This window comes from Podarcis bocagei, assembly GCF_964188305.1.
Source record: "Podarcis bocagei genome assembly, chromosome: 6".
NCBI classification, from domain to species: Eukaryota; Metazoa; Chordata; class Lepidosauria; order Squamata; family Lacertidae; genus Podarcis; species Podarcis bocagei.
The window spans coordinates 45,042,924-45,069,595 of NC_138130.1; the positions used below are offsets into that span (position 1 = coordinate 45,042,924).

The 26,672-nt window shown below is 40.2% G+C and overlaps 1 protein-coding gene across 4 annotated transcripts in view; it reads left to right on the forward strand.

Moving 5' to 3' along the window:
• IL1RAPL1 (interleukin 1 receptor accessory protein like 1) overlaps positions 1-26,672 on the forward strand; it is a 653,181-nt gene that overhangs the window by 70,962 nt on the left and 555,547 nt on the right. Inside the window, exon 1 of one of the 4 annotated variants that reach the window (XM_081197782.1) lies at positions 13,354-13,435. The exons of the other annotated variants lie outside the window; for them this stretch is intronic. The gene's annotated coding sequence lies outside the window, so the exon portion shown is untranslated. Of the gene's footprint in view, positions 1-13,353; positions 13,436-26,672 lie in introns of those variants that run through there. 4 annotated transcript variants of the gene reach the window in all.

The following is a 26,672-nucleotide window of genomic DNA, read 5'->3' on the forward strand; positions in this document are numbered from 1 at the left end:
GCAAAGCACTTGACAAGATAAATCAAAGAGTATGACTGAATTAGTTACCGTTTGCCATGACCTTGGATAGCTTGTATATATATTCGAGAAACCAGCAAGTAGGAAGCTCTGCTTGAGCTACTGAAGAATATGGCTGAATTTCTACTTCTGTATATTTGGTTTCTTCATGTTGGAAATAGGTTGCACAAATATATGGAGTAAAAAGACTCTAGAAATAGCTTGCATCAATGTATTCCTATAAAATAAAATACATTGAAATAAGAGTTATTCAGACTGAAGATCTTGGCTATCTGTTTTGTTGATGGACTGCAGCGTCCTTACTTGTTCATAAACCCTCCATATAGAGGTATAGTTTTTAGTGATGGACACTTAACTTCTTCATTTTTCTGTCTCGTTACACCTCAGAGTTTCTTTCTGGTCAGTGGAGAATACATACATTTGTCATATGTCTCTCAATCTTATGCACTGTTGAGATCAGAAGATGACCATATTTGTAAAAAGTGGAAAATAACCATTTAATCCATGTGGATCTAGTTGGCATGCAGATACCTTTGCAGTTCCTCCCCACCCCCTGAGCAGAAGCATCAAAATTCACATCAAAATTTGCTTTAGGAGAAATTCAGTGTCAGATCTATAAAACAGGGCTCTCAGTCTCTGAAAGCCATTTATCATTACATTTGGCACCTATCATTTTTCTATAAACTTTGGAGATTACTCCAGCACCGAGTTCCTTTTTCAGCTTAAATTGCAAAGAATTTAGATAGGTAGCATATAATTACCCAATTATAATTAATTGGTTGGATTGCTAAAATTAAGCACTGCTATTATTGCAAAAAAGAAAAAGAACCATGAAATACTAGATGGTGGTGGCAGGTACTATGGGTCTTTTAAGTTCTGTATGCCAGTTGCAAGATTTTCCCTGGGCTACTTTGGAAATAGAGATATATAGAAGTTTATAAAATAGTCCAAGAAATATATATATATAATAAACTCTCAGGTTCTAGTCACCTAGAGAAAAATAGGTTTCTAGCACACGGGCATTGCCAATTTTTGTATTTTAAAGTGTGTGTGTGTGTTTAATTGTCTTTTTTGCTCTAAGAAACCAGAGACACTTATGGAGCACCAGCACTGTAAAGGTCATTGCTTTGACCTGCATCTGTTTCACCCATCTCCTTATCACGCAGCAGTAAATTAATCAACACAGAGTCTTCTTCATAAACAGAATAAAATTTTTACTTGAGAAAATAAAGTTGTTCATAAACAGTATAGTTAAAGAGCATACACAGAGTGCTCATAGCAGCTATCTGAATCTTCACAGAGGCACAGTCTTAGTTAGTGATTAACTAGAGTCCTGGAGCCCCTCTGTCTGCAACAACAATACATTCACATAGGCATACACTAACTGAGACACACAGGCACTGACAAGTCACTGACTGAGGCCCATAGAGAGGCTGGCTACTTTTATAGGGGAGAATGAGTCATCACCCAAGATAAATCATGAGTCATAGTGACTTTGCAGTTTGCTGTTAACAGTTACAGGCAGCAGACTTGAATGATTGTATAGGCCTTGTTGGCCTTTGCCTTCCTTCTTCTGCACTGCTTCTGCTCTCAAGAAAATTTGTCTCATGACACTCTTGTGGTGGGCAGTGGCGGAGCTTCATGCTCCAGCACCACGGGCAGAGAGCAGACGGGGCGGGGCTGGCACACATCCGGGGCATGGGGCGTGCCATCTGTGGGGGCGGGGTGCCCAGTGCAGGCGGGGTGCAGCCGTGATGGCATCCTGGGGATCGCGCTGCTGGGGGCAGTGTGCTCCCCCCCGCACTCCTCTTCCTCCGCCAGTGGTGCTGGGCACACCAAAAAGAGTCCCTGCTCACATGAAAATCTCACTTTCCAGGCAAGTTCTTGTCACAAATGGACAAGAAACTACAGTGGTACCTCTTGTTACGTCCGTAATTTATTCCAGAGGTCCGTTCTTTACCTGAAACTGTTCTTAACCTGAGATACCACTTTAGCTAATGGGGCCTCCTGTTACCGCTGCACCACTGCTGCACGATTTCTGTTCTCATCCTGAAGCAAAGTTCTTAACCTGAGGTAATATTTCTGGGTTAGTGGAGTCTGTAACCTGAAGCGTCTGTAACCTGAGGTACCACTGTATACTGTCACCTGATGCGTGTATCTCTGACAATTTTGTTGAAGTGTCACTCCAGAATCTGAATGGCACAAAGCCTCTCCTCACGTTACTCAAGTGTAGAGAGCAAGCATGATGAAAAGGGGCTCAGAGATGTCCCCAGATTTTCCCTGCTCCTCCTGACCTCCCAGTTCCTGTCACCGTGTTGTGCATAATAGCAGCAGCAGGAAACCTTCTGAATGTGTAGAGGTTCGCATCGCAATTTAGAACTCTGAGCCACTAGAGTTTTAAAACATGGAGAGGGTCTCCATGCTTAAAGATAGTACCTACTGCCAATATCACCCTCGACTCATTGATGTGAATGGTGGAGGCAGGAGCATCAGCATGATTTAGGAATGAGGCTTCAAGCCCCTTTCAACTTACTTGCCCTGTACATAGGCAAAACACATGAATTGGGACTGTTTTCATATAAGGAAGTTGCCTGTAAAACTAGAGCTGCAGTGTTATGCATACTTTCCTGGGAGTGAACCCTATTAGACTGTGACTTACTTCTGGGTATAAGATTGCATTGTAAATGTGTAATTGGATTAGTATATCAAAATTTGTAAATGATATACAGCAGGGCACAGACCCCTCATTGTCCAGAGTATCTTGTATGTCTCCAGTTTACTGTATTTGTTACATGTAACTTCTAATGTTCTGCTGACTGTCATAAGCAAGAGTTGAAGAATGGTTACACATGTTTCCTGCCAAGCCTCTAGAGGCCGTGTGTGTGTGTGTGTGTGTGTGTGTGTGTGTGTGTGTGTGTGTGTGTGGTGGGTGAGAGAGAGAGAGAAATAAGCAGAAAATGCAGACAAACAAACAATATCTGTATAATAAATTGACAGGTACCTCAGAACTCTGTGTTCAGAATCCATAAGATAGAACTGTCACTTAGCACTATTGAAATAAAACGTTTCATCTTGCACCTGATTTTCAGCACATTTGTTTCCAGTGTCCTAAGCATTATTCCTCCTGCACTGTGACCTAAGCAAATATATCAGACAGCCACTTTAATTTCAAGGGGATTCCAAAGGTGTGAGCTTAGCCTTGCTACTTTAATTAAGGACTCAGGACAGGGGTTTTTGTTTTTGTTTGTTTCATTTTCAGCCAGTGGCGTAGCGTGGGTTATCAGCACCCGGGGCAAGGCAAGTAATTTGCACCCCCTAACCCGTGGATTTGCGCCCCCTAACCCTAACCCCCAGATGTTGCGCCCGGTGCGGCCCGCCCCCCTGCACCCCCCATGCTATGCCACTGTTTTCAGCATCTTGAGTGGTCAATCCCAGTTAAGATGAATAGCAAACATTGAACAATGGCCTGTGGGGACATCTTCATATTTGCCTATGGTACCCTCATGGACGTTAGGGCCTATACACACACTGTTTATACCTGCTTCTTTCTGGACAGGAAATGCAGTAGAATCATGCAGTTTCTGAATCTGTGAAATAAATTCAGATGTTGGTATGTAACAAATAGAACTGGTCTGGGAACCGGCATATGCATTTGCACATATTTATGCTTACATGAGTAATATCAAAGTCTTATAACTGGTCTACATTAAAGCACAACTTGTAGTTTTAATGAGACACTACTGTATTAGAATGTTTTCCTCACATAAAGATTGCATATGAATGTAAAACCACAGTTCAAACTATTTATGAAAGAGTTCACCCTTCCATTTTAATGGGAGTTTCTAAGAGACAGTGAAACTATTTTAATACTTTCAGATTTATGGGACTTTATCCAATTGCATTATTGGAAGGAAACTCGCTGTCTGTACTTTGTACTATGAAAATTCACTTTAGAAGTTTCAGCTTTGTGAATATATTAGCCAACAATTTTAAGCATATGACAAAGAGAGTCCATTTGAAATTGGCAAATTATTTGTAAAGGATTGTTAGCTAACGATACTTTGGGGTTTTGTTTTCATTTTTTTATACTGCATTTACTTTTTGTGTTATGATTTGGAACTTCTCTGTTAACTTCTGTTTACAGTTTCTGTTCTCATGAAAGAGCTAGCTAATTAACTGAAATTATACGATTTCTTGCTGGTATGAGAAGAAAGAAGCGAGAAAATCTGAGCATCGTTACCAGTAGTCCTGACAATGTCTGTCTTTGTTGAGGATGGAATTGATGTCATGTTTGGCAGCCAACCAAGATTGTACTGCAAGTAACACAACGATATTTTGGACAAGCTTTGCAGGAATTTCCTTTCCAAAATCTTTTTGCAAAGCTTCAGAGTCAGGACCATTTTCCCTCTCTTCACAAAGAATTAATATCAAGACACGGCTTGTGCTTTTCACTTTTTAAGCAGAGATAATGGAATAATCACTAACAGTCATGAAGAAGAACTCAAGCCAAACCCACCTAGCTTTGATAAATGTATTGGCTTAAATCAACTGCAGTCCTCTTGTCTAACATCTAACCTTCAGTAACATAAGTCACACACGGTATTTTTGTAGCAAAACATGAGCTGGGGGTAGCAGGAATTGGTGTACAATCAATATGCATATGCTTGCACGGCCACAAACGTAGCAAACAAATCAACAACTTGGGCAATTCTACCCAGCTGTATTCTGAGATGTCTGAGTTGATTCTATGGCTGTCACTAAGAGTGCCAATTTGGCCCCATGACCATGGGTACCATGCAGTGTGCATGACACTGGCACTGAAATTTGTGGGTGCCCAGCCCCTCATGTGGAATTTTGTGGGTACTTGGGCACCAGGGCCCCAGGGAGTTGGCATTTATGGCTGTAACAACTCTTTACTAAGGACCTGACTTTGTAATATGCTTGTCTCTACAAGAATCAACTCCTTGACTGTAGTAACAAATAAGTATTTGTGTCATATTCAACTTTCCTACACTAGCATTTTCAGCCCCTGTGTGGACTGTCACTCCAATTTAAATGTGGACAGCCAGCTTCTATTGATCACTGCTGATTCACCAAGTTCCTGTTTTACTCCCACTTGTACCATTGTCCTTATTTTTTCAAAATCTTCTAAATACTGTCACCACACAGTTATATTATGCTGTTTAAACAAAACTTTAATCTATAATCCAGTAGCTGTGGTACTTTAGACGTGATGTAAAACCAGCCAGGCACAATAAAGAAAACAACATTAAAAAACTTCCCTGTACAGGGCTGCCTTCAGATGTCTTCTAAAGGTTGTATAGTTACTTATCTCTGACATCTGATGGGAGAGCATTCCACAGGGTGGGCACCACCACTGAGAAGGCCCTCTGCCTGATTCCCTGAAACACTTCTCACAGTGAGGGAACTGCCAGAAGAGCCATGGAGCTAGATCTTAGTGCCGGGGTTGAATGACGGGGAGGATGGTCCTTAAGGTATACTGGGCTGAGGCTATTTAGGACTTCAAATGCCAGCACCAACACTTTGAATTCTGCTTGGAAATGTACTAGTAGCCAATGTAGGTATTTCAGAACCGGTGTTATATGTTCACGGCAGCTGCTCCAGGCCACCCGTCTAGCTGCCACCACCCTGAACACAGAATTAACCTGCACGTCCACAACTTCTGGTCCTGCGCACCTGGTCCTTCAGGGGCATTGTTACTTCATTCAGGCCCAGAGGGTCCCCCACACCTGCCCGCCCCCTGTCCCCCAGAAACAGTACTTCTGTCTTGTAGGAATTCAGCCTCAATGCTCAAAGGTAAATACTTAAATTGGTTACTGTTTCTTTAAATGGCAGTTGTGCATAATACAGAAGCATATACGGGACTGACTTGTAAAAGCATAACTCCTAACCCTTTATATATTAGTTACTCTTGTCCTTCTGCTTCAGCTGGTCAATCTCACCACTACCAGGTACTTCTGCTGGTTTGCTATGCACCAGGCTTGCAGGCAGTTCTCTCTCTCTGGCCAGCCTTTTTGCCGGTCTTCGCCTTTAGGTGCAGTATTCATGGAGTTCATGCTAGTAGGAAAGACCAGATTTCATCATGTGTAGACAAAGTCTAGCTGTACTGAAGTTGATGAAGCAATGCCACTTTCCATCAATTGAGAGAAGTTTCCAAACTTTTGATTAAGCTACTATTTATTGCCTTTAGCTAGATATGTTGCATTCCAACTACCTGACAGCAGTCACTCTTTTTATTTTTATTATTATGTTTAAAAATTTAACAGGGTGATTTTCGAAGTAGGATGTGGTATTTTGGGTCTGCCAATGTGGCATTTTGCTTGTTTTTCATTTGAAAGGCCTACCTCAGCTGTGTGATCATTGTCATCTTTGACTTGTGTTACCCAGGAAACAAGGGAACCTTTTTTATATTGCTGTGGTTCATTTTTTCTCTCATTCCCTATTTATTCATTCTTTGCTAGCCTGTTTTGTTTAAGGGTGTATGCTGTAGTGTTTTGTTCTGTTAAATCACCACCAGTAAGCTTTCATTCTCTCTTTCATAAATGCTTCACATTACAGTCCTTTAACATATGGTGATTGTGACTCAGGGCTTATATTTACTTTGGTAAAACAGGGCTCTAGCTAATGTATGTGCCATAATCATGCTGTATAAAAAAAACAACCCTGTGCTTTTAAGTACTGTAAAAATTCACATACATGCTAAGTACATGAGAACCGACATCTCTAAAGGAACAAAAATTGCAGTTTTGTAATTTATATTAAAATGACTAATGTTTTTGGAGCCGTGGTTCTGAAATAATGCTGTGTCAAATTTTTGCAATTTTTGCTTTTTTATTGCTAAATAGCTGTTTCAGGGAGTGAAGGTGAGGTTTTGGGTCCCCCCCCCCCGTGGGGATCTTACCTTTAATCAATCAATTGCCATCTACTACTGCCTTCTCTTTTTTTAATGATTGTGTGCTCTACCATCCTAGCGCTTCTTTGATGTCATTTTTCACCATAGGATTACGGAAATCACATCCTGAATATGTTTATTTCACAGTACATAGGAACATAAATTGTTGCCTTACACAGTCATACTGCTGGTCCCTCTAGCTCAGTGCTGTCTACATTCACTAGTAGAGGCTCTGTAATCCCAGCCATACTTGAAAATGCTTGTCTTTACTTGAGATAGTTTTGTATGCTAAGCATCTGCTGTACCATTGAGCAAAGGGGAAACCACACCACCGATCAGGTTTTCCCACATGACAATATCATCAAGGCCAATCAGAGTCTTCGTATTTGCCTTGGTCTGAATGCAATGGCGAGAAAGTATGATGCTATTGTTCAGAAAGCCAGACTGATGTTCTCTGTCTTACAACACAGCACTAGTCATTTCATTGTCTGCAACTGCTCTGTTCATCAGCCAGTTTCAGTCTGCCAGCAGAAACTTGAACCTCGGGTCTTAGCCAAGATCAAGAGAAGGAAACAAAAAAGCAGTTTCATGAAAGAAAATCATTTTTCTCCCTCCAAGGTAGAGCGGCCTTTATTGGGTGTCAATTGCATAAAATAATGAGATGAAATAACCAATTGAATAAAATTAAGAAAATCCAGGTCAAGGTAACAGAGGGGAACTGTTATCAGAGAATTCTAGAAACTTCTTGTTTACAACTCATCCCCCAAAAGGTAGAGAGTTGATCAGCCCTTTCTTCTAAATATGATTGTTTAAATTGGTTAGTTTTTCTGTACCCTGTTTCAGTAAATCCAGGTTTATAGTTTAAAGCTGCATAACCGTGCTTTTATGCTTTAATTACTGCTCCAAATAAAGCAAGCTGCATGGCTGGGATTTTGCTTGGCATGTAATGTGAGACTAGTTACAGAATATGGATGATTTTGCATACAAATGTGTATGTCGGTACAATGCATTAATTGTTTCCAGGAGGAAATACATTTGGATGTACATTTGAATGTATAACCACATGGTAGATATACAAACACATGAAACAGGATCTGAGTGAGGAGGTGGAAACATGGTTGCCATAGCAACCAGGATGCTCATTTCTTCCACCTGGCTCCCATCCTCTTGTGAAGAGTTCCATGTTCTTTCAAAAATAGATGAAACCTAGCATTGAAAAGTGAGAGGGCACATCTATTTAGATCTGTGATGAGTGTTCATGAAAATTATGCCACTGTTTCAGTTCAGAACAATTTAAAACTTGGTTCTACCATTAACCATGTGGTTCGTAAGAGACATGTTTCCAGGAACTTGCTTTCTTCGTTGAAAATATATCATAAATCACAACAATTTATGAAATAGTGAATGGTTTGTGCTTATTCAGGGACCATGTTTTAAGGAGTCTCAATTCCTTTGCCTCTTGTTTTCTGGGGACTGAAAGTGCCAGCATGGTGTAGTGGGTAAGAGCGGTATACTTGTAATCTGGTGAACTGGGTTCACTTCCCCACTCTTCCACATGCACCTGCTGGGTGACCTTGGGCTAGTCACACTTCTCTGAAGTCTCTTAGCCCCACTCACCTCACAGAGTGTTTGTTGTGGGGGAGGAAGGGAAGGGCGATTGTTAGCCGCTTTGAGACTCCTTAAGGGGAGTGAAAGGCACACTATCAAGTCCAAACCCCTCCCCCTTCTCCTCCTCCTCCTCCTCCTCTTCTTCTTCTTCTTCTGGCTCAGATGTGAGTCAGCTGAATAGGAAATCCTTGGCCACCCCTAAGGCATTTTCTTGAAAAACACTGCAGTCTCCCTCTAAGATCACACAGGAAACAACCTCAGACAGAGATGGTGTCAGGCAGTAGGGGTGGGCTTCAACTCAACAGTATCCCTAATCAAGATAGAATCAAAGAGCTGGAAGGTCCACAAGGGTCATCTAGTTCAGCCCCCTGCAATTCAGGAAACTTTTGCCCAACGTGTAACTCAAACCCACAACCATGAGAGAGTAAGCATCTCATGCTCTACTGACTCAACTATTCAGGCATTCATGACCGTATGCTAGAAGGCCCCATGCAAGCCCTCAAATCAAGCTCCTAAATGGAGGTTTCCTGGTGAAGGAGTCCTATGGACTATGACAGCCCCTCCCTTATTAATAACAGCACCACCAGACTATCAAGCATGATGGATTAGTCTCCAGTGATACGTCTGAGGGGAGGGATATCATAGTAGTTAAGAGATGGCAAGCATTTGGAAACCCCTCTCTGACCCACCCCTCCAGCCACACCTACTTCCCCCCACCAACCACCAGACTGGCTGATATCGGTAGATGATCCTCACAATGTCACCCTGCTAAACACATCTTTCAAGAACTCCCACCCTGCCAGGCACTCACTGAAACCAGAGCTGGTATATTATGGAAAACTTTCCACTGACATTACTGGCAAGGGAGATCCCCTGCTATGTGTGTGGATTACCGCCATTTGTCGACTCACAGTTGTCATTGTGTCTGACACTGTGCCACTGCCTGCTGATAGAAGATTCATTCTACATTTCTTTGGTTCCATAACCAAGAAATCTTACTCCACTTTCCTCAGACCAGCGTTACATATGTGTGTGTGTGTACCAGTAGTTACAGACATCTAAGCCTCTTTTTGGAACAAAAGGGAATGAGCACAACAAGGTTGCTTTAGAAGCTGTATTGTTTGAAATGAGCACCCATTGTTGGTGCTGCCATGGAAATTATAATTTGAAAGCTCAAATTTTCCCCAGAGTATTGTATGTTGTTATAAGCCTGTGCAAGCCTGAACATTCTGAATGTCCATGGATTCCCCCCCCCTATTCAGACCACTCTCCCTTGTTCAGCCTATTAGATTGGATTTCTCAATTCCCATATCCCACTGCTAGAGCCTTCACAACAGAGAAGCCTGTATACATAAGCTGATGAATCTTTGCTTTTGCTTATCCTTTCTTTTATGTGAAAAGGAAAATATTTTTTTTCAAACACCATCAAACAACTCTGCATCCTTGCCAAACACACGTCAGAGCAGGTACACAAAGGTTGGCAGTCGAGTGGTTCCATAATAATATAAAGCATTCAACAAAGTGCAAAAGAGGGGAGGGAGGGACTCAAGCTATCTGTATGTTAAAAAACAAAGGAATGGCTTTTAAAGGCTTTTAAAGGGGCAAATCTAAATGTTTGGACTGCTTTGGAAGAACATAAGAAACTGCCAGGCTAGAGAATTTGCCAGTCTAGCTTGGTATCGTCTACCTAACTGACAGTGGCTTTCCAGGATCTAAGGCAATATCCTTAGGATCTTTCCTATCACCACCTAGCTGATCCTTTTCAACTCAAAATGCTAGGGATTAAAATTGGGGCTTCTGAATAGGAAACACACACACTGTCACTGAGTTACAATTTCAGTTGGAGAGAGGCAGTTATAACCTTTTTGCTCCTGTTCTATAGTCTTCATCCAGATTGCCTCCAAAATTCCTAGGAGAAGACTTATGGGCATAATTTGTACTCTTACCTCTCCCCCCCCCCCTTCTTAACTAATATCATTTTAGGAATAAAGAGGATTTTTATCTTGACCCATGGCTGCTTCTTACAAAGAAAAAATATATGAGCCGCTCAAGGCAGAGAGTACATAATGATTAAAAACTACTATCCTTTCCATCCCTATAACTCTGGGATTCCTTGAAAGCTTATCAGGGATCTTCACTGAGGAGATACATCTGTATTCCTGAAAGACATCTTACTTTCTTCCTGAACACAGACACAATTGAATATGACTTGGATTGAATGGATAGTATAGGAAAGATTGGCATGCTATTTTTTGCAGAATAGAAAGAATACTACTTCACGTAGAATAGTTAGTGGTACAGCAAATTCAATTCAGCACTGTTGCTCAATTAGTTCTTGTAGTTCACATGTTCTCTTAACCTGAACATATTATCATGACTCAGTGCAGTTAAGGATGCCTCCCCTCACGCCTGGAATTTAAAAGGGTGGAATGTGTTGTATTTTACTACTAATAGTATGATTATTGAAAAATGCCATTAATCTTAAAGATGCATATATAATGGTGAAGTTGTAACTGTGGTGTATATGTCCTACCTAAGAGTGAACTTGGTTGCCCAGATGCCTCTTACTTTGCAGGTGTAACAGGGCCACCTAAAAATAAGATCCAGAGAATTGCGTACATACACAAAAGTATATATAGGCTTGCTTGTTTTTGTAATCCTCTAGAACTCCCAAATAGACTGACAATGAAATTCCCAAAAGTACAGAATGTTGAGATGTCGGCTAGAAAAAGCGAAAATTGGAGGTGAGGAGATAATTGAGGAAATGAGTGTGCACAAACCCCGTATAGCAGAGGTGGCAAACCTGAACCTCAGGATTCTCCCATGGAACTGCTGTTTCTTCAGACCACACCACTTCTCCATAGGCCATAGCCATTAATAGGCCTGCTCCATGCCTTCCTTGAGTCATTTGCCTGACTGCATTATATCCTTGAACTTGGTTGCCTTAATAGTAAGAGGTATGTGTGAAAAATTGTGATTTTGGCATGGTTTGAACATAGCCTACTGTAAGGGATGTATGAACATATGTAACTCAGTCTGTTCTGATATTGATTGGCACTCCCAACTGGTATTTTCCATGCCACTTCTTGTTGTTTAGTCGTTTAGTCGTGTCCGACTCTTCGTGACCCCATGGACCAGAGCACGCCAGGCACTCCTGTCTTCCACTGCCTCCCCCAGTTTGGTCAAACTCATGTTGGTAGCTTCGAGAACACTGTCCAACCATCTCTTCCTCAGCCATCCATTCTTGTGCCCTCAATCTTTCCCAACATCACAGTTAGTTTATTTTGCAGAAGTCAATGTTCTGTTTTGTCAGAACATAGCACACAATAGACATGCATACATCAGCCATCAACAGATATTTACAAATCAGTTACCTTCCTTGCATGTTCCGTTTCAGAGTTAATGAATTTCCACAGGTGTTGCCCTGTTAGTCTTCTGAAGCAAAAACAACAAAGAATGTTGTGACACCTTAAAGGCAAAGTTAATGAAGTAGCTAATGGCCCATCACAAAGCTATCTACACCCACAATCTCTCCACCCACCCAACTGTCTAAGCAAGAGGCATTATGACAGTGCAATGACACATTTCTGCCAAGCCAAAGCAGATGAGGATGTGCAGCAGGTCCAGAGAGAGGTGTGGCTTGAGGAAGGGCATGGCCTAGGGTAAGTCGCTATAACTAGAGATTCTGCCCATCAGCTGGAAATTCTTCACCTCTGGTTTATTTGATAGTGCCATTTAAAACATCTGAGTAGGTAGCATCGCTTTATACATGACATAAGGCTTTTGTTATGATCAGCATAAGTGTGAGTACTCTCTTTCCCCCTCATTTTAATTCTGTGAACATAGATATGCTTAGAAAGAGTACCTGCTTATGCACCGAGACATGATTGAAGATGCAAGGAACAGGAAAGTAAATAGACATATTAAAAGAATCAACAAATCCAATGAGTTCACACAGTGTTTCATTAAAACACATCTGAGGTAACAAGAAAATTAACCTAGCAATTAAGTTCCTCCTGTGTTCATAATCATAACATCAAGTCAAAATTTCTTTCATACTCCTTGATTAAAGTAACATTCCATTTTTCATGCTTATTTAACTAATTTTGGAAAACAAGGAGTCACTATACCGTTTAAGAAACCTCTGATACATTTTCCTTTAAACCTTCATTTAAGATATGATTATGCCTTAGTGTTCATAATATTATCTGTTTGAAAGTATAGTAATAGAAGGTAAGGAAGAGGAGATGATAAGTTTTTACAGGCGTGAATTTGCTGGGCAAAGAGGATCCAAAGGCATTTATATTCTGAGCCACCTTTGTTTGAGGACAACTCCTCCCCCCCCCCAGTACTCCTGGACTAGAAAGCCCCTGCACAAATCTGTAGACATTCCTTCAGTCAGATGTTTTTGGTGGTGAATCAACAGTTTGCCATCACTCTTAGTGTTCTGTGAAATGATCTTGTGCAGGGATATTTTTTAATGAAAGGGGGCACTTTGGTGTAGAGTGAAATCTTTCCCCAAACTTCCCCTTTTCCATATCATTTGAATGCCTATTCATGATGCTAGTTTCCCAAAACTCTCCTTTAGTTCAGTTGAGGAGTCCCTAGATGAGGCAGCATGCTATTCGCTCTGCTTTGGTGGCTTGCTGAAGGGAGACAAAGTTTCTGTTGCCTGACTTGGATCATGGCACTTGATAGCCACCTCTAGGGCCATTGAAAGCCTCTGTAGGGTGTGTCTGGCTGGACTTGGCTGGTTGTCCGATGGTCTTTTGCTGAGGCTGGATTGGTATGTCCTCTGGATGCCTTCTTTCCAGGCAATGCTGGCTGCATCATGACTTTGCCTTGCTGCTGACAGGAGCTCTGAGTCTTTCTATTGGTGTTGGGAGGAGAAAGGAGGTGAGATGGCATGAGACCCTCATTCGCCTTTTTTTTTTTAGCAGAAACTCTTGAATTTCCTAATTGGAACTTACCAATGTAAATTGTAAGCAGAGTGCTCAGCTTATAGGATCCTACTCCTTGCTGATCACCCTTTTCAGAAGCTGATCATATTTATAGCCGTATAAGTAGTAGTAAAAGGGACATGGGTGGCGCTGTGGTCTAAACCACTGAGCCTTGGGCTTGCCAATCAAAAGGTCAGCGGTTTGAATCCCCGTGACGGGGTGAGCTCCCATTGCTCAGTCCCAGCTCCTGCCAACCTAGTAGTTCGAAAGCACGCCAAAAAGTGCAAGTAGATTAATAGGTACCGCTCCGGCGGGAAAGTAAACGGCGTTTCCGTGCGCTGCTCTGGTTTCCCCAGAAGCGGCTTAGTCATGCTGGCCACATGACCCAGAAAAACTATCTGTGGACAAACGCCTGCTCTCTCGGCCTGTAAAGCAAGATGAGCGCCGCAACCCCAGAGTCATTTGCGACTGGACTTAACTGTCATGGGTCCCTTTACCTTTAAGTAGTAGTAAAGAGCCAATGTGTTGTACCAGCAACACTGGTGCCAACTGTGAAGGAAGGCACACAAAGTTAGGCCTTGCTACAGTTTCCTGAGGCAGTCAAGCCTCACTGCCTTCAGCCAGGCCACCAATGGGTTGTTACGCCAGGTATAATGTCCGCATTGCACAGAGCGTTGCTGGTGCACAGCTTCACTGTTGGGTAAGTGGGGCAATTCCTGGTCAGCACCACTCAAACTGGAGTGAATGAGTGCCCTCTGGAGCTGTTTTCTGCTTTGTATAGAGAGTGACCAGCTGCTAATATCTCTTCACCATGCAGCTTCCCCCTCAGTACTTTCAGCCCTTGTATTCTTTCAATTTTTTTGCTGCTCTTCACACATCCTACTTGCCATTCAGGTGGCCAGGTGGTCAGCTCCTCACTCGCCAATTCTTCTTCCATTGGTTGTTTTGTCTCACTCTGTCATATCTTCAGCTTATTCCTCAAGCTTGCCAATGCTACCTCTCCGAGATCTCCTGAGGGTTGTGCTGCTTGCAAGCTCTGGGAGTCCATATGTGCTTCCAGAGTAGACCTGGAAGGTGAAGTCTTTAAGCAGGTACACTCTGGAGCCCAGTGCATCCAGTGACTAGCTCTGAGGCTATCATGGGATTTCCCAGAACATGAACTCACCCCCACCCCTCCACAATATAAAGTGCTGGAAACACTAGTTGCTCCTCTTCTTGCCACCACATTGGGTTGCAAAGGCCAATCCTGGTGAATCGGGGAATGGGGAATATCACACTGGATGTAAGATATGTTACCTTTCAATGTAGCTTGAAAAAAAGATTGAAAAACAACTGTGTAATTGATGTATTTTTTATAACAACTTTCAAAGTTGATATAATAATTTTTGAATAGCAAATAATTTCTTCCCAGTAGCAAAGTCACCTTACTCTTGATATTCCTGAAGGTTATCCATGTCGATTGATGGAATTCATATTGACTGTGCATCATTACTTCAGATAATGCTACCTGGTTTATTGTCAAGTGTCACTAAGATAGTGGGGGAGAAGGAGAAGAAGGACTGGAAGAGGAAGCAGATAGATTTGGACAAATGCTATGACCCTTCCTCTTGATTCTAAAATACCTCAGAACAGTTGTTAGGCAGTATTGCTCTATTCCCATCACCCATATGTGCTGCTTATTTTAAGAAGACATTGCTCTCTGTGATCTGTCATTTTGAGAAGTATAAAATGTCAGCCAGACAAGCACAGAAGAATTAGTATATGATCTGATGGGGATCAAGGACAGTAATATAATTCAAAATGCTATTCCTTACTAAATCCATCTGATTAGCGTTCATGAATTTTAGGAATCCCTAGCTTTGTAAAAAGAAAGAAATCAATACTAATACTCATTGCATCATGCCAGTACATTTTCTTTATGCAAAGCACTTTAATGATCTTCCCATTTATTGCTTTAGCAATCTGTGGGATAAAGCAATTCTTGAAGGTTTGGCGACAGAATCCAAAACTGGATCTCAGTAGAGTTTGGTGACACTGATCCTGAGCTTTTGAAAGAAAACAACAATTTAGTATACCAGAGTAACACTTCCAGCTCTTGAATCACTAAATGTGTGGTGTCAATGGTGCATACACCCTGGAATGCCCATATTAAAGTTCAGTTTTACCCATCACTTGGTCAGAGGATTAAGGGCTTCTGAGATGTATGTGCATCTATATTGAAAGGTTTGTAACTAATAATAATTTATTTGTTATACCTTGCCAATTTGACTGGGTTGCCCCAGCCGTTCTGGGCAGCTTCTAACATGGAAGCTTGCCTCTCTAGGTCAGGTTATTGGGGTTTTCTTTTCTTTTCTTGCTGTTGCTTTGCTTTGGGTTTTTTGGCTTCCACCATCAAAATAAGTGGAATCTTAGGGGGCAAAAAGTTTTCCTTAGGTAGCTGCATCAGGTCCCAAACAGGGGATAAACCACTACTTTCAACGCAGTGCAATTACGACACTGTAGATTCTGTCCCTCATTGGAGTTTGTTGAATCAAAGGCAGCTTCATCTGGATATAGAATTGGAGAAACCGCGGAACAGCAAGTTCCTTTTCACAAAGTCCTGCTTGCTAAGGATTATTCTTCACAGTGTATTCTCCAGTGCTTTGTCTACTTTAGTAATACAAGCCTACTTTGTTTTTACATGTCAGGAGAAGATGTAAGCAGAGTGTAAATGTTTAATGAATTTTCTCTGTAAAGTTCAGGTGCTAAGCAAATATTTTTTGGCGGGGAAAACACAGCAGAACAAGTCAAGAGGAAGATTAAAAGGAATAAATAATGCTGTAAAAAAAATGAAGGCGTTGGATAGAAAACTAGATCTAGTGGTCTGAGGACAGAACTTGTAAAATTTCTTACCACTTTCACTTTGGCCATGATTTTTTGTTCTTTAGATTGTATCTTTTCCATAAAGTAACCCATAAGAAACCCTAATGGAAGTGAGATGGATATGACGAAGATGGGGTTAATATATCTACAGGAATATATATACAGGAAGGGGTTATGGGGTGTACTCCTCCTTCAGGCAACTCCTGAAGCCAAGCTAGCACCAAATGTATTGCTCTGCTTTCCTTTGGACCATATTAAAATGATTATGTAGACTAGCACCTCTAAGTGGAGGACATGTGATCTAGTTGGTATAACGGCTAAGTGGCTGAAGTGCTTAAAATTCTGTTTCAGCCATGGACTTTCTGGGATACCATAAGTAAGCCACAATCTTTGAAGCTCAGCTGCACACACCCCCACACACACTGTGGCAATAGTAATCTGCTTTACAAGATTGATGTAAAGCAGGGATTATGGGTGCTGTGCTACACCCATGAACCCTAAGACTTGGCCATGCTAGGAGCTGGAGTTCAGTAACATCTGAATGCCCAAAGGTTCCCCATCCCTGATGTAAGAATTTCTGTTGCAGAGCAGAGAGAAACACACTGAACATTGTAATGATGTATGAACACTAAGTTTCATCATTTGCATAATCATGGCAGCTTTTCTTTCTTTTCTTTTTTACCGCAAATGGATGATCAGCAGTGACCCCTGTAACTATGTCGTGGAGCTGATGGTTCTGAATGTTTTGGGTCATGAGGCAATTAGATGGTGAATGCTTGCTATATTAACCAGCACTCAGTTGTGAAACGTGGAATGGACTGTGTTTGATGAACAAGGCCTTGTCTTTTCCATAGAAAGCTCCTTTCCCATCTTTTTCCACTGCCTTTTGCATGTTATGTTTCTGAAACCATAGAAAGAAATTTAATTACATTGGTTTAAGTGATGCTTTGTAGTTACTGATAACAATTCTGATTACTATTAGCCAAAGTTCATTGTGTGATTATATATAGTCAAAGAATCATAGTCACAAATGAGTCTGATTTGAAGTGTTATGTATATTTTCCATAATTTCTGGGATGATTACTATAGCAGTAGTAGAATGGTCCTAAGGTATTCATATGTGACAAGTCTGTAAATGTGTAACAGGCACCTGTGAACTCATGTTGTTTAAGTTTCATCGTCATAATTAAAAGGCTAATATTTCACAGGAAGTAGTATCATTTCAAATATTCAGTTTCCATTTAGAAGGACATATGCTTCTGCCATTACTTCCCTGGCTTCGACATTATGAAGTTGTTAAATGTACTTCCAGGTAAATGTAGATGTTGTTAGACTCTAGGACCTTAAGAATTTTATTTCGGTATGGGTTGCTCTTGTGACCTTGATTAACCCTTTCCTGCAGATTGCTGCACAATAATTTTCAGCTTATCCTAGGAGGTCTTTCATTGACTTTTGGTAGACTTGATTGTAATCAATGTGCTGTTTACGTTTTGGTTGTATTGGGGGGAACAAGATTTACAGCAAAGTTGAAAATGGTCTGTCTTGAATTTATTAAAGATTGTATTGAATGTATTGTGATTACCGTACTTTTCTAAATCAAAAGATAAAGGTGCTCCTGGGGTATAATGGTCTTAAGTGGGCGGAGGGAGAGGACTTGTCCCTGCCTTCCTAAGTCAATCCCTGATTGTAATGAGTTTGTGATACCTTGTAACACCTGGCAGGCATTCAATGCATTCCTGACTTAACACTTTCAGACAGTGGTAGTAGTGAACTGCCTGGCCGCCAACCTGGGTAGCCTCTATAATATACATTTTAGGCCAGAAACAAGTGTAATCAGTTGGGAGTGCTCAAAAATACTACCTTTAAGACTGATTACAAATTGAAGTCTGAAAAATAAACATCTCATTTCAATTGTCCAACACTAGCTCTTTCAATAGATTCATAGATAAAATCAGACATTTTTATATCAAATGTTGTATTTGCTAAGAACAACTTGCCTTGGGCTCAAAAACCTTTGCAGCGCAATAACATAGAGTAGCAAGGGCCTTCCCTTGTGTTCGCATTTTTTGCCTCCGAAAGTAGTAGATTGTTAACAAAATAGCAATGCATAATTGTATTACATATGTGGTGATTGAATTTCAGTTTACCAACTGATGTATAAAAGAGAAACAAAATCTTCAGTAGTAATTGTTTATGCATTTAATATATATGACACCTGAGGGTTACTTGTATCTATGCATTACTCGACTCATTGTATCTGCACTCACTAACAGGTCTGCTTAAGGATTCTCTTATTACAGTTAATATAGTTTCTCTGAAAATGCTTACAAAATATGCACATTACACATAAAATAAACTTACAAAGCAAGTGAAAAGGGGAGCCCTGCAGCTCCTTAACTCAATTCCATTGTGTTTAATGATTGCCGCTATTAAGGCAAGGCAAAGTAGAGAGTATAAGATTGCCCAGAGACTAGTAGATCATGTTCTTCATGCGGCAGTGGGCAAAAGCATCCTGCATTAAGTCTGCTGAGAAGTATATTTTTGAAATTATCTACCTTTAGGGACATACAGCTCCTGCCCCCCTCCCCTTCTAAATCTAAGATGTGCATTGAGGTCTATTCATGTTACTTATTCTAGAATTCTGCAGGACCTTGTTTGCAGCGGAACGAAACAGTAATTATATGTAAATGATTCATAAAGGTTAAGCCAAAGAGGCTTGGATCTTATGATTTGATCGTCTTAAAGTGTCACAGGATTCTTTGGTGTGTGTTTTTATATAATTTAATTTGGAATTAAGCTGTTTAATTAGAAGACAACTGAGAGATCACACCCAAAGTGCCTGGTATATTATGGAGCTGGGGAGGGGCTAGTGAGATTCTAGAAGAAAAATGCCAGTGTTGACCTTTTCTGTGGACGTTTGTGTGGACTCTGCCCAGAAATAATGCAAGATGGTCTTAGTCCCCTCTCCATGCAAAACTAGGACAGTCCAGACTTTAATGAGTCCATCCATCCCTAGTTTTAGGTGTGGCTTCTGAACAAGAGTCTCCCCTTGGTTTAATGACTTTCTTTCTTTCTTTCTTTCTTTCTTTCTTTCTTTCTTTCTTTCTTTCTTTCTTTCTTGTTATTTATTATGTTTATATCCCACCCTTCCGCCAAAAGGAGTCAAGGCTAAATTTGGGTTTGTATTCTTAGTATTCATTATGGTGTGAATTTTCAGTGCAAAGACTTAAATATTGTTCCATTGAGCTCACAACTGCATATTAGATAGACAGTTAGAGAAATAGTGACTTATTCAAAGCCAGCTAATGAATGTCCAACATTATTTTTTTTGACATTGTCAAACGTGATGCTTTGTCCATTGCATCATTGCAGCTGTGCAATTTGTGTGACTCATCAAACAGACCATGACTCATTAGGCATGCATTGTGATTTTGTCAGGTTCTCAACAGCCCCCATCCTGGTGTTGGAGCTCCAAATAAGAAGTAGGAACAGGAGGGTTAGCAAGTCTCTTAGTGTAGTGCTTGATGAGTTGAAGCTGTGCAGGCCTGATATACAGTGGTATCTTGGGTTACAGACACTTCAGGTTACAGACTCCGCTAACCCAGAAATAGTACCTCGGGTTAAGAACTTTTCTTCATGATGAGAACAGAAATTGGGCGGCAGCAGGAGGCCCCATTAGCTAAAGTGATACCTCAGGTGAAGAACAGTTTCAGGTTAAGAATGGACCTCCAGAACAAATTAAGTTCTTAACCTGAGGCACCACTGTACAACAATACCAAGGAAAAAATGGATACCTAACTAGTTAGTATACTATAGAACTTATATGTGAAAATAACATGTGTTTCTAGATTCCCCATTCAAGTAGATAAACATCTGCCGAAGCTTCATATATAGTTTCCATGAACATAAAAATTATCTCGGTTATGACGTTTTATAGAAAGAGAAAGTGACTTGAAATTGATAGCAACTTCCCTGAGTTCTGTTTGATTCTTTGGTGTAATTCTTTGAAATGATAAAGAATTAGAGAAATAATAAATGTCAATAAGCAAAATTATGGAATTTGAGACATTCCTTGACCTGCATCAAATGTTTGTCTCTGGTTTTTTCCCTCATCTGTCAATGCAATAATCAGATGCCATTTAAGTGAAGGGTTAGAACCTCTCTAGCTTCTTTTCCACTTGTTGCCTTCACATATTTTGAGGCCGGGGGAATATTGTATTAAAAGTTGAAGTGGCTGAAGCTTAAAGACATGAAATAAATATGTAATAAATAGGGGAGAAACTCCCACCTTCAAAACACTATTCCACAGCACCAAAAAGTGACCTCTCAGCACTTAGCAATATTGATTTTCAAAATCACATCTAATTTTCCAGCCATTTCTCTACACAATTTCAGTGAACTTCACAGGATGATTATTAGGCATTGTAAATCACCGATGCTTGAAACATTTACAAATTAATTAAATGATGGCAATCCGTGTAGAAATTGTTCTGCTCTGAATTATTACACAGAAGCTCCTATGTGTAAATGGTATGGTTGATTTGCCCTTCTACCAACTAATTCTTTGGGGGGTCTATAGATGCTTAGCTAGTGCTCTTGTATGATGTCTTTCTGAAAATGAGTTCTGCAATCAATATCTCCCACAGACTGTTAGTCTTCTAAAACATAGATAGCCAACAAGGGGTTCCCCAGATGTTGTCTAACTACAACTGTATAGTACATTTCTTTGGCACATTTTAGAGGCCCCAAAGCAGTTTAAGTCATTAAATATATTAGTATGGTAAAAAAACAGGAGCACTTCAAAATGCCAAAATAAAAAACAGATAGAAAACAATAAAAGTGAGGCAAATTAGAAACATCTTGACTGCCCACCTGGAAAAAATAAAAGGGGCTAAGTTATTCTCTCTTTAGAGATGTGGTCATAATGTGCCACCAAAAAGTCCTATCTTGAGAAGATCAATAAATGATGAGAGTGTGCTGTTAAGAGTATTGTGTAAAAATTCATTTTTAATTATTATTTTTTCTGTATTTCTTATTGAGTTAAGTGGCATGGTAGGTTATGAAAAGCTGGAAGCTTTAAACTGTGATTTGCAGTATTCTCTTTGAGGTGTTTTATTAAAGCACACTTTGTTGTTAATTTAGCACTAATTAGAGGTGGACATTTCTTTATAAATTACTCTTGAAGCATTGGACTCTTTTTCCTTAGCATCAGCCATAAACTATGATGATCTACATTAGGCCTTCTTCAGTTTCCTCAGTTTCCTCACTGCCAAGTTTGCAAAGGACTTGCTGAATAAGAGCGAAAGTGTTTAGGATCAAAGCACTAAGGAAAGGGAAAAGATGGATGAAATGCATTAACACAGCGATAAGTGTCAAGTCCACTGAGAGCATTACAGTTTTCACTAAGATCCAGCATAAACTGTCACCACTGAAACATAAATTAACCAGGGCATGTCTAAATTACTTCACCATGACAGAGAACGGCAGAGTGGTTTGGTTTGAAGAGCACATTGACACTAATTAGTTTAGCTGTTGTGAACGACAGCTGACTAAGACTAATGACAGTATATTTTTCTCAGTCATTCCCATGACACTCTGTTTTAAAAAAAAAAGCATTAAAAACTGATCCATTGAAAAATGGTGGGATTTGTGAGGAGAAGACCTGGCAAATCTAGACTAACAATTCAGAAATCAGCAGCACCAGTAATTTTGTATTATGAAATATTTTTTTCTAACAATGTATAGAATTTAATCAAAAATTTAGCATACTTAACAGTGAGAAAAACTACACGCCTAGCTAAATGAATTATAACATTACTCATATAGAAAATCACTTGAAGAACTTTTCTCGTGAAAGTATTCTGTCAAATGTCCCCTCATATATTTCTGAAGTAGGCCTGAAACCCAGCAAATATTAAAAAGTACTTGCTTGGTCAGCACTGGTTATGCCTGTTTTCCCTTTGGAAGTCAATGGAAGCCATCGTTATACACTTTTAGGTGCTAGGTGAAAAAGCTCCTCTTCAACCAGGCCTTTGGCTCATTAACATCCTATATCCTTTTAAATGTGTTTGTGGGAGGGAATGGGGTTATTGGTCCTTGTGTGTGAGGGGGTGTTCTTGTTTTAATATGCATTTTGTGTTTTTATCTTGTATTTTCCTTCCATTAATTTATTTAATTCCTTTTTAAAGTTATCCAAGTTGGTAGCCATCAATATATCTTGTGGTGGCAAATTCCATATTTTACCTATGCACTATTTGAAGATGTGGTTCCTTTTGTCTGTCCTGAATCTCTTCAACATCCAGCTTAATTGGATGACTCCTGATTCTATTGTTATTAGAGAAGAAGAAAAAACCTGTCTAACCACTATCGCTAAACCATGACATACTTTTATGCATGTCTGTCATGTCACCCCTTTCTCCACACCCCCGCCTTCTCCACCCCAAACTTAAAAGCCTCCTCCAGCCTCAACAGTTGTTTTTTTTTTGTTTGTTTGCTAAAGTAATCGCCCAGGACGATATCTACCTTTACCTCCCCACCCCTATTTTATGTTGTTATCTCAATGTATATTATGCTATGGCCACACGGCTAATGCAATAAATAAAGATGACCTAAAATCCTCAAACGTTATAACCCTTAATCATTTCGGTTGCTTCTTCCTGCACCATTTCCAGCTCTACAATATCACTTTTGAGATGTGAAGAGAAGAGCTGTACATGGCATTCCAATCTGGGGAATGTTAAGAGAATTCTGATTTCACTTCACTTTCATGGCAACTCTGGATATGAACCACTGTATCTCAAGTTCACTTGTTTTCCATGTCATAGGGCAGATAATTGCGCATCAAGACGCCGGTGCACCCTTAAGGATAAATAAATACACACGGACACAGAATTTTTAGTTTAAGGTTAATGGGCAAAAATGTAGGCCACAACTTTATTGATTACAGCAATGTGAATGGTATTGGCTTGGGCATTGGCAATAACTATATCTGACTCCTGCCCGCCTTGCAGGAAGTCTGGAAGGGTAAAAAACCAAACGGGGGAGCTCCATCGATAGCAACCAACTGAAGCTCACTCCGGAGTTCCTGCTGGGTCCTAGCCCCTCAAGCGGACTTTGGACGAGATCCAGACCCGCAGGTTCCTTTACTGGAATACCCTTGTACCTGGAGGGGCAGATGATGGCCACACCTCCCCTCCCCCACATCACAATAATCCAGTACCTAACCGCCAAACCTTACAAAAGTTGTGACAACCAAATGGCCTGTGCCAATTTGCTGAATGGAAAAAAATCCTCTCCAGCCCCTGTTCCAAAACAGGCAACCAACCAAACTCCAGAGCAAGGCCAAAGCAGACACCTAAAATGCAGGGCAGGCGGGTGGGTGTTCGGCGCCGCGAAGCCAAGTGAATTCCCAGAAACGCACCGCCACCTTTTATATGCCCCTACAATCACACCACCGATCTCTGATTGGCCAATAGGCCATGGTGTGATCATGGGACCATCGCAGGGACCGGGCTCAATCTCCCACCCTCTGAAGTTTGGGGGGGGCTTGGGCCCGCGCACAACATGGACCCTCAATTAGGAGGATCCGATTTGCTAGCAGAATAGTCTAGGTTTCAGATAGCACTGTTAAATCCAGCATTCAACATTTTCCAGCAACTAAGTGTTTATCAAAGAGCAGAGTAAGCAGTGGTAATCTAAACTTGCCGTGTGCACAACATATCACTGTTTTAATGCAGAAGTGAAATTGACATAATTGTCTAGTATATTGAATGTAAAACTGAGAAAAGAAGTGCTGAGGAAGCACCATAATCTTCTGACTCAATGGGCTGTCTGAAATTGTATGATGATGAGCTATTTGAAATTATAAAAATGCTGAACGTTTCCTTTCAATGCAGCAGTTTAGAATGGAAGGTGACACCCTGCTGTAGACAAATCATTTGTTCCACATAATAGAAACAGGTCTTGCTGTCACATATGTGTGTGGCAAGGAGAACATGCAATACCTCAACTGGAGCACAGATAAATACATACTGAACTGTTCTCCCTTTGCAGTTGTGAAGATGTAATTTGAAATGACTAATTCACACTGAAGGGTTTTACCACTTTTGCCATTTTATTGTGAGTCCCAAAATCTCTCCTTCTACTCTACACATGCAAGATGAGCCTTGCTTTGGTACTGGCCTGTGCTAGGGCAATAATCAAATGCACTTACTCGGAAGTAAGACCCATTTTATTCTCTTTGACTGGCCTTTGAATAAACAGGCATGGAATACATGAAATCAACAACATTTAGAAGGTCATGGGTTCCCCAACCTTGCTTTAAATCATCTCAATAGACCTAATTTGGCCAGTAATTCTAACTTGTCCAGATCATGCCCACCTGTCACTCACCTGGTCTCATGTGATATCAAGTGTAGGAGAGATATAATCTGGAATCTTAAAGTTCAGTGCTGGTTGCTTCACAGTGTGTGTGGCTTGTGCATGACACTGTTTAAATTTTGCACCAAATGTGGGTGGGGTCCAGTGTCTGCTGAAAGCAAGTTGGCTTGCAGTTGTTTGTAAAATGCACACATCACCAAATACAAGTCAGTGGCAAAGGAACAATTGATGTTTAATCTTTGTTGCTTTTACTATCTTCAGATAGAAAAGCATGGTACAAATGTTTACAAATAAAAGTAAATGAATTAATTATTGTGATATTATCAATAGACATTTTTAGATGTGTAATTTTAAAACTAGTGGTAGTTTAAAGGAAATTTCTTGTATTTTGTTTATTCTTATTGGGTGTTTTTATTTTGCTATAGTTTTTCATAGATAGATAGTTCATTACAGGCTACATTTAAGAACTGAGATTCTGATGTATTCTTTGGGAAAGCATCTGATAAAATCAACAAACTAAAAGCAAAAACCTCATAAAGTTTAAAAAAGAGATAAAATGAACCAAATTTTAAAAACAAGGTTACTAATAATAATAATAATAATAATAATAATAAATTTTATTTATATCCCGCCCTCCCCAGCCGAAGCTTTATAGGCTGCTTGGGGAAGAACATTTTTAGCAGGCATCAAAAGCAGTACAAAAAGGGTGCTTGCCTGATGTCAATAGACATGAAGATTTGCATCTGGGTCCTTAGGATTTAAAAATATGGAAATTGAAATTTTCAAGCAGGCAGATTTAATGCAGATCAAACTTACTGGAAAAGGGATTCTTGCTATCTTTTCCACAGATGGTAGTCTTCTAGGGGACTACCAAAAAGCTGTCATATCCAAACTGTCTCTTGCTGAAACAGCATTGTCACTTTTCAGACTACTGAATGTACTGGCCCTTTTATGATTGCATTATGCTGTAGTAAATTCACCAAAGCAAATTCGAGTATGAAATCCGCAAGCTATCAGCAGTCAGAAAAAATATATATACTGTATATAGCTGCCATTAGCCCATGCTTCCCAAGGGCAGAAAATTGAACTTTTAGGATTTTCCTCATCTCTGCTTCTCTAAATCATGTTGCATTATAATAAAGTCCAATGGAATTTGTACTCGGTTATTGCAGTCTGTGTCTCCTTTGTAACCTTAATTCAATATGTAAACATAAACTCAATTCATACAAATATTTGATTGCCCAAATGAAATAAGTTGCTAGTTGCTTTGTTTGTATGTCTGTCTGTTTATTGTGTGTTTAGAATTTAATGATTTCTATATAGGAACTTAATAATAATAACAATAATAATAATAATAAAGCAGTGGTACCTTGGTTTACAAACTTAATCTGTTCCGGATGTCCATTTTTAAACCAAAACTGTTCTTAAACCAAGGCGTGTTTTCCCTAATGGGGCCTACCACTGCAGGTGCCCTTTCAACATTTAGATTCCATTCTTAGACCGAGGTAAAGTTCTCAAACTGGGACACTATTTCTAGTTTTGTGGAGTTTGTAAACCAAATAGTTCTTAAACCGAGGTACCAATGTAATAATAATAATAAAATTTATATACTATCCTTCATCTGAAGATCACAGGGCAGTTTACAGTATAAAGTTGTTGGATGTCCAAATCCCATCAGCCCCAGCCAGAATGGCCAGTGGTAGAATAATGGGAGTTGTAGTCCAGAAACAGAAACTAGCCTGAAGCTCATCTGCTATGAAATGATTTGACATAATTTGGGTTTAGTCTTAGGTTTACAAATGGCCAGAAGTCTCTAAGTAATCTATATTGTGTGTTTGTAATGCTCTCAAATGAGGGCATTTGTGGCATATCAGTTGCCATGGTTTCTGGCTCCTATTGGCTATACCAATTGGGAACTGTGTGAGACTGGAAAGCTCAGTGGGAAGAGCTCC